The sequence below is a fragment of the Hyla sarda genome, chromosome 1 (genome assembly GCF_029499605.1).
Source record: "Hyla sarda isolate aHylSar1 chromosome 1, aHylSar1.hap1, whole genome shotgun sequence".
Taxonomy (NCBI): Eukaryota; Metazoa; Chordata; class Amphibia; order Anura; family Hylidae; genus Hyla; species Hyla sarda.
The window spans coordinates 586,258,650-586,267,869 of record NC_079189.1 but is presented as its reverse complement, the minus strand read 5'-3'; positions in this window follow the sequence as shown (position 1 = coordinate 586,267,869).

Sequence of the window (9,220 nt, the reverse complement as noted above, 5' to 3'; positions counted from 1 at the left end):
AAAGCCCTATGTATGTTCCCAAACATATTCCTCCCCATTAGAAACCCTCTCTGTTCTTCCCCTATAATTCCACTCACCACCTTTTTCAGTCTACCTGAGCAAATCTTTGCAAATAATTTATAATCCGTGTTTAGTAGGGATATTGGGCGGAAATTCTCAATGTTTTCCTTATTGCCCCCTTTCTTGGGGATTAAAATGATCACTGCTTCAGACATGGAGGGAGATAAACACCCCCTTTCCAAGGATTCGTTAAATATCTCCAACAAACAGGGCAACAATGCTTTTTGAAACTTCCCATATATCTCAAATGAGAATCCGTCTGATCCGGGAGCAGAATTCCCAGCGCAGGAACTAAGGGCTTCTTGAATGCCATGCAGGCTGATCCCTTTATTCAGCTTTCCCCCTGTCCTTATCTTTCAGTTTTGGTAAAGTATGTTTCAACAAAAATTCATCTATTTCTCTTTCAGATTTTTTATTCTCTGCCTCATATAATTTTTGATAATAATCTACCGCCACCTGAGTTATATCTTCTAACTCTTCCATCAGCTTTCCCTCGCTGTTCTTCAGATTACAGTGACCCCCCGATCTACGATGGCCCCGACATATGATGAAATCGACATACGATGGCCTCTCAGAGGCCATCGCATGTCGATGTCAGCATCGACATACGATGCTTTTTTATGTCGGGGCCATCGCATTAACTGCTATCCGACAGCGCAAAATGCTTAAGCTGCTGCCGGATAGCAGCTTAATGTTCCCCATGTGGTGCGGTAAGTATTACTTACCCCTCCACGATGCTCCGGGGTGCCCTCCGGGTCCAGCGCTGGTCTTTGAGTGTCTTCTCGGCCCTCTCCGATGACGTCAATACGCTGCTGCGCACGTCATCCAATAGGAATGGCGTACGCAGCGGCGTAATGACGTCGCTACGCAGGCCCAGTAAGGCCTTGCGGAAGACAGCAGAGGACCGGAGAAGACAGAAGAGGACCGGAGAAGACAATGGAGAGCCCAGCGGAGGCCGGGGTCACCATCGGGAGCGGCGGGGACACCATCTTGAGCGGCGGGGACAGGTGAGTACAGCTTCCTATACTTTACATTGCACGAATCCCTAAACATACGATGGATTCGACAAATGATGGCTCGTATGTTGAGGGACCACTGTATTAATTTCACTGTTCTCCCTTTGATTCTTAATGATGCCGGCCAGCCCCTTGTTAGATTTCCCCCCTTCTGTAAGTTTCCTCTGCCCCCAGAAAAACATCCTATATTGTGCTTTTTCCAGATTAAATTCATTATATTCCTTTTGAACATGCTCTAATGTTTCCCAAACGCTCTCTTCTGGGTTTTTTGTATACTCCTCTTCTATACATTTAATCTGTTTCACCAACCTCTCCTCCCTATTCTTTACCTGTTTCTTGAAGTAGGAGATATTTGTAACCAGAATCCCCCTCAAATATGCTTCCAAAGCGTCCCATACCACAAATAAATCTGTAGAGTCTTTATTGGCGTCCCAGAACCATTTAATCTCCTCTTCTATTCCACATGTTACCTCCATTGCCCCCAACCAATGGGGATTGATGTTCATACTTTTATTTTGTGAGGAGCGTTGGTTCTCATATGCCAAACTACACATCATAGAATGATCTGATATACATTTGGGTTCATAGCTCATTTTTTGGGTTACTCTAACCCCACTCACTGGCCAGCATCATATCAATTCGCGAGGCAGTTTTAGGACTCATATTGTAGCATGAAAATACTTCTTTTTTCGGGTACAGATTTCTCCACACATCCCTCCAACCTAATTCTTCCCATAGGTCTGCTAATCTAGTGTTCCCTCCCCTTACAATATCACCACTGCGATCTCTTTTGTTGTCCATTACGGAATTAATATCCCCCATAATGAACAGATCCTTATAGTACTTCCGAAACTCCATTAATATTTTCAATACCTCTGGTGTATATGGTGGCGGTATGTACAGAAATGCTAGGACCACGTATACCCTATTCCATTCTACATATAAAAAAACAAATCTCCCCTTTTTATCACATTGCCCCATTTTCACCTTAATATGGAGTTTCCCATGTATAAGAACGGTAACTCCGACTGAGTAAGTAGACCTAAATGCATGGAATTCCTGATTAGCCCAATTCTTTTTAACCAGATGTCCAGTTTCCTTAGGTGGGTAGACATGTCAAGTAGACATACGATTGCTGGGAGGTAATTCTTAACTCCATCCATAATCGCTACTCTTTCCCTCCTTTCTTTAATACCCCTAATATTCCAGACTACCGGATTTTCCGCAGTATAAGACGGGGGAAAAGTCGGTGCGTCTTATACGGCGAATACACCCCTATCGCGGCGGTCCCTGCGGCCACCAGCGGCCGGGACCTGCGGCTAATACAGGACATCACCGATCGCGGTGATGCCCTGTATTAACCCTTCAGATGCGGCGATCAAAGCTGACCGCCGCGTCTGAGGGGAAAGTGACACTAACCCGGCTGTTCAGTCGGGCTGTTCGGGACCGCCGCAATCTCACCGCGGCGGTCCCGAACAGCCGGACTGAATAGCCGGGTTAGTGCTTACAGGACACTAGGAGGGACCTTACCTGCCTCCTCGGTGTCTTCTCTGTTCAGGGATCCCCTGTACGGCCGGCGCTCTCCTTCCTCGTCATCACGTTGTCGCGTACGTGCGTCGGCGTGCGTAACGACGTGATGGCGGCGACGGAGAGCGAGGATACCCGGCCGGCAGCAGAGACGTTCCGGAGCGACGGCGACAGCGATGGAGCGACATCCAGGGCAGCGGGGACGGGTCCGGAGCGGCGGGGACACGTGAATATTACCTCCTATGCAGTGGTCTCCAATCTAAGGACCTCCAGATGTTGCAAAACTACAACTCCCAGCATGCCCGGACAGCCAACGGCTGTCCGGGCATGCTGGGAGTTGTAGTTTTGCAACATCTGGAGGTCTGCAGGTTGAAGACCACTATTGGGTTCAAAATCTTAATTTTTTTAGATTTTGCCCCTAAAAATTGGGTGCGTCTTATACGCCGGTGCGTCCTATAGGGCGAAAAATACGGTAATACTTGAACTCCTTGTCTATCTTGGGCCCCCATCATTTAAATCATCTCTCCTCCAACCTTTGTGCCAGGCTGACTTCCCACCCCTAACCTTTCACCCCCCCCCCCAATAGTCCTCTTCTACTAACGGACCTCTCCACTTTCCACTCAATTCCATCGCTCCCTCTCTCTCCCTTCCTTATTCCTCTCCTTATTTATTTTATCCTTATAGACCTTGCGCTTCCATCCATTTTTTCCAATCTCTCCTGGGGATTGGAAAATTAATGCTTTTTCATTAAACGCAACCCTTAGCCGAGCCGGGAATGAAAGCGCAAAAGAAATGTTCTGGTTATGCAGCCTTTTTCTTAATGTCTCTGTACTCCATCCTCTTTCCTTGCGTCTCTCTTGAGAAGTCTGGGTATATATAGATATTTGCGCTCCCCAGTTCGATCTTCATAAATTTCAGCAGTAAAGACCGTGGTGGGGCTCCTGGACTTGGTTTTGTGAACGAGACCCTGTGCGCTCTCTCTATAGCAAACCAGGGCGAGAAAGTCTGTTCTCCAAACGTATCAGTTATCCATTTAGTGAATCATGAAAGAAACACAGGCGTCCTGCACTCACCGTCAAGATTCTGAAAATGCGGCTCCCATCTTGGGCTGCTCAATCCGGCATGGTAGACAGAGGTAGCGTGGGGCTCTCAGAGGCGACTGACGGCGGTTTCACGCACACAGGTGCGCTTCTTCCGGCCTCTGAGGCCAGAAGAAGCGTACCTGTGTGCGTGAAACCGCTGGCAGTCAGCAGTCAATTTCTCTACTTTCCCCACTGTTTCTTTAAAGGGGTTATCCAGGAAAAAACTTATATATATATATATATATATATATATATATATATATATATATCAACTGGCTCCAGAAAGTTAAACAGATTTGTAAATTACTTCTATTAAAAAAATCTTAATCCTTTCAGTACTTCAGAGCTTCTGAAGTTAAGGTTGTTCTTTTCTGTCTAAGTGCTCTCTGATGACACCTGTCTCGGGAACCGCCCAGTTTAGAAGCAAATCCCCATAGCAAACCTCTTCTAATCTGGGTGTTTCCCGAGACAGGTGTCATCAGAGAGCACTTAGACAGAAAAGAACAACCTTAACTTCAGAAGCTCATAAGTACTGAAAGGATTAAGATTTTTTTAATAGAAGTAAACATACAAATCTGTTTAACTTTCTGGAGCCAGTTTTTTCCTGAAATACCCTTTTAACCTTTTTTATATATCTTCCCGGATCATCCCCCCCCCTCTGGACTGAGACTGCCCACTTGCAGCGTCAGCTCTTCCAATGATTTATTACTTTTTTCCACTCCATTTAGAATAGAGCTCAGCATTTAATTACTTACTCTCCATTCTCTCCCTCCTCCATAACGCCTTCCTCCTGTAGGACCGTATATCTGGAGCCGTTCATATTCTCTCCGTACCTTTGGGTCCTTGTTTTGATAGCATCTTTGGGAGATTTTAAGAATGTATCCATTTTTCCTATATTTATAGCTTCTCCGGTGGGATTGCCGCCCGATCTCCTCGGTTGTAATTTTGGGGCCATTATCTTTTCTAAGACTTTAATCACACTTGCTAAGTGGTATCCCCTTTTACTCAGGGTAGTCCCGGGGTATACGCCTATGGGGAAACAAAGGCCATAACAATCTTACCAGTCCAGGAAGCCCCATATTCTTCCTATTATTCCTTTCCCGCAATCCAAATTTTCCCATCAAGGATAAGTTACTGTTCTGAAGATCAGTTTCTTGCACATTCTATTGCACAACTTGCAGTTTGGATTAGAGTAGCATCCTATAAAATCATAGATAAGTACCATATTAAGAGGGTACCAACCAGAAATCATGCTTCCTGCCCTTCTTCCCTATTTCGCCATTACCGCATGGTGTATCCAGCCGCCAAAGTCTTCCTTATTTAAGGCTTCTCTTTTCATTTATTTTTTTATTTTATTTACTCCTACTGTTAGTTCCTTTTTCAGCGTTGTTATTTCATCCCCAGTACTAAAAAAGCGGTGGAAAACGCTGGTATACTGGCACAAGTTAAGATATGGTAGTATTCTGCATTCATTTTGCCAGAGCGTTACTGGCGATATTGATTTACAAACACAGGGACCAATTTGGCAACACCTTACTAGGGGTGCATATCTTAGGGGGACAGAACCGACCCGTTGCAAATTAACCCCTATTGTCCATAAACTGGTACTTTGGTTCTCCTCCGCAACTCCATTAAAGGGGTATTCCAGGCCCAAACTTTTTTTATATATATCAACTGGCTCCGGAAAGTTAAACAGATTTGTAAATTACTTCTATTAAAAAATCTTCATCCTTCCAATAGTTATTAGCTTCTGAAGTTTTATGTCTAATTGCTCAATGATGATGTCACGTCCCGGGAGCTGTGCATGATGGGAAAATATCCCCATAGGAACTGCACAGCTCCCGGGACGTGAGTCATCAATGAGCAGTTAGACAGAAAACAACAACTCAACTTCAGAAGCTAATAACTATTGGAAGGATTAAGATTTTTTTTAATAGAAGTAATTTACAAATCTGTTTAACTTTCCAGAGCCAGTTGATATATAAAAAAAAGTCTTGGCCTGGAATACCCCTTTAATATCTTCCCATTCATTTTCCCATAGTCTAATTAAAACATATAGATGAGCATAATGGGCGTAAGTCTGTATTTCTGTCTGACCGGTTCCTCTGTATGTATTCAGTCCGAGTCTCTTGACTCCCACTGGAGGACCCGAATGCCTCCTCTGCTCCGTGCTGCCGGCGTGGCTTCTTCTGGCTTTTACTACAGTGCCGTGAGCGTGCACGCGTGACCTCCAACTCTGACCACGGCCGCTCACCTGACTGGTCACATGACTGCGCCTCCCGCACGGCTCTCCTTTCTCACCCCCAGTGGCCATATCTGCCTCCATACCTCCACAGCCGCCCAATAGGCCGATGCAACGGGACGTTGCATCGGCCGTTGCATCGGGACGTTGCATCAGCCTATTGGGTGGCTGTGGAGGTATGGAGGCAGATATGGCCACTGGGGGTGAGAAAGGAGAGCCGTGCGGGAGGCGCTTTCCCCTCATGAGATGTGTGGATCGGGACGATCCACACATCTCATGAGGGGAAAGCACCCCAAGCTCCACCGAGCCACCAATTCATCCTCTCCGGCAAGGTCCCCAGAAATCACCCGGTAGGGGGGAGAGAGTACATGGAGCGATCAGAGCCGACGAGCTCACATCCACTCGTCACTTGGCCACACATGAATTCCAGGTCTTTTTAAAGTGTCATTGACTCTTGGACAACTTATGAGGAGAACCCGGTGGAGGCAAATTTATGGTGAAATGATCATCTTTCCACTTCTGTATTACGGCCCCAACAGAGCTCACTGGAATATTCAGAAGCTTGAAATACACCTGTAACCAACGCTATTGTTATGTTTTTTAACAATTATTGCGAAGGTCTTAAGTCAGCTCTCTGCTTTTACCCATCATGAGATGTGTCTTCAGCTCTTTACTTTTACCCATCATGAGATGTCTCTTCAGCTCTTTGCTTTTACCCATCATGAGATGTGTCTTCAGCTCTTTTCTTTTACCCATCAGGAGATGTGTCTTCAGCTCTTTGCTTTTACCCATCATGAGATGTGTCTTCAGCTCTTTGCTTTTACCCATCATGAGATGTGTCTTCAGCTCTTTACTTTTACCCATCATGAGATGTGTCTTCAGCTCTTTTCTTTTACCCATCATGAGATGTGTCCTGTGTGACACCTTGGCAATGAGACCTTTTTGTAGCCATCAGTTTGGACTGAACCAGCTGAAATTAATTTGCACTTACAATGGGCTGAATTGCTTTTTAATTACTGATAGATTTCGAGTGTTGTCTTGGCTTCCTATGCCTTTTTGCACCTCCCTTTCTTTAAATGTTCGATACTTTTTTTCTGTGTCGTTTCACATTATTACACAGAACTTTTCTGCTCTTATTTGTTTTGGTTTGTTTGTATGTATGGATTACTTAGGTTGTTACCAACATCTTGGGAAGATTTCATGTCAATAGCACCTTTGGAAATAATGTTCAATATTTATTCCTCACGCTGTATATGAGACTGTACAACATATTGTAAGTGTTATTTGGCCGACTTATTGCTCTTTTTTTGATTTAGATGTTGAGTCTGTCTAAAGCGTTTATAGCTGTAGTAGAACCGCTTATTGATTTCACATATGAAAGTACAATAGATTGAAGATTATATTGGGTTGTATACAATCCTATGGGCTGCACCTGTCAGTGTGCCTCTTATTGTAGTCCAGGTTTTATTACTGGATCACCTGACATTAACCATCATCTGCCCTGACTCCTGGAGGACTTTTCGGGACTTCAGCCTTATTTGTTACACATGATAAAAATATTCCTATGTTAATCTGGAGAATTCCCCATCTAGATAATGAGACATATGATCCCTCCTGGGACTGTGGTTAGACTGGAAAGAACCACACAACTTCCTCTGGAGCATACAGCAGCTGATAAGTACTGGGAGGATTAAGATTTTTATATAAAAGTAAGTAACAAATCTGTAGAACTTTATGGTGCCAATTGATTTGAAAACATTTTATTTCCCCTGGAGTACCCCTTTAATGCGGAAGCAATTTTTTTTTTATTTTTCCATCGTCACCTTCCAAATGCTGTAACTTTTTTTTTAACTTTTCCATCAGTATAGATGGAAAGGGGTTTGTTTTTTGCAGGACAGATTGTGCTTTTTAGTGCCACCGTATTGGGTTTGATGTGTTTTATTGCAGTGTTTTTCAAACACTGCGTCTGCAGCTGTTGCAAAACTACAACTCCCTGCATGTCCGGACAGCCAAAGGCTGTCCGGGCATGCTGGAAGTTGTAGTTTTGCAACAGCAGGAGATGCAATGTTTCTAAAACACTGTTTTATCGGTTCATTTATATGGTAATAAAAAATTTTTTGCAGGGTAAACGACAATTTTTTATTTTTTTTTTGCATTACATTTTTGCTTCTAATATTCCCTCCATTCACTCTGTGCGTAATGACGGGCGATACAGGGGCCGGAGCAGCGTGATGTCATGGCTCCGCCCCTCATGACATCACGGCCCGTCCCCTTAATGCAAGTCTATGGCGGGGGGCCGCCACGGGGGCGGGCCGTGACGTCACAAGGGGCGGAGCCGTGACGTAACGATGCTCTGGCCCCTGTACTGCCCGTCATTAGGTGCAGAGCGATCTCGCTCTGCGCAGTAATGATGGCAGGGTGCTGCAGCAGCGATCCCCGGGGTCCCCAGCAGCGGGACCTCGGCGATCTAACATCTTATCCCCTATCCTTTGGATAGGGGATAAGATGTCTAGGGGCGGAGTACCCCTTGAAGGACCACGGGTTTTTCCATTTTTTGCACTTTCGGGTTTTTCCTCCTCACCTTTTAAAAATAATAACCCTTTCAATTTTGCACCTAAAAATCCATATTATGGCTTATTTTTTGCACCACCAATTCTACTTTGCAGTGACATCAGTCATTTTACCCAAAAATCCACGGCGAAATGGAAAATAAATCATTGTGTGACGAAATTGAAGAAAAAACACCATTTTGTAAATTTGGGGGCTTCCGTTTCTACGCAGTAAATTTTTTGGTCAAAATGACACCTTCTCTTTGTTCTGTAGGTCCATACGGTTAAAATGATACCCTACTTATATAGGTTTGATTTTGTCGTACTTCTGGAAAAAATCATAACTACATGCAGGAAAATGTATACGTTTAAAATCGTCAAATTCTGACCCCTATAACTTTTTTATTTTTATGCGTACGGGGCGGTATGAGAGCTCATTTTTTGCGCCGTGATCTGTTTTTAGCGGTACCATTTATGTATTGATCGGACTTTTTGATGGCTTTTTATTCATTTTTTAATTATATAAAAAGTGACCAAAAATACGCTATTTTGGATTTTGGAATTTTTTTGCGCATACACCATTGACCGTGTGGTTTAATTAATGATATATTTTTATAATTCGGACATTTACACACGCGGCCATACCACATATGTTTATATTTATTTTTATTTACATGTTTGTTTTTTTTTATGGGAAAAGGGGGGTGATTTGGACTTTTATTAGGGAAAGGGTTAAATGACGTT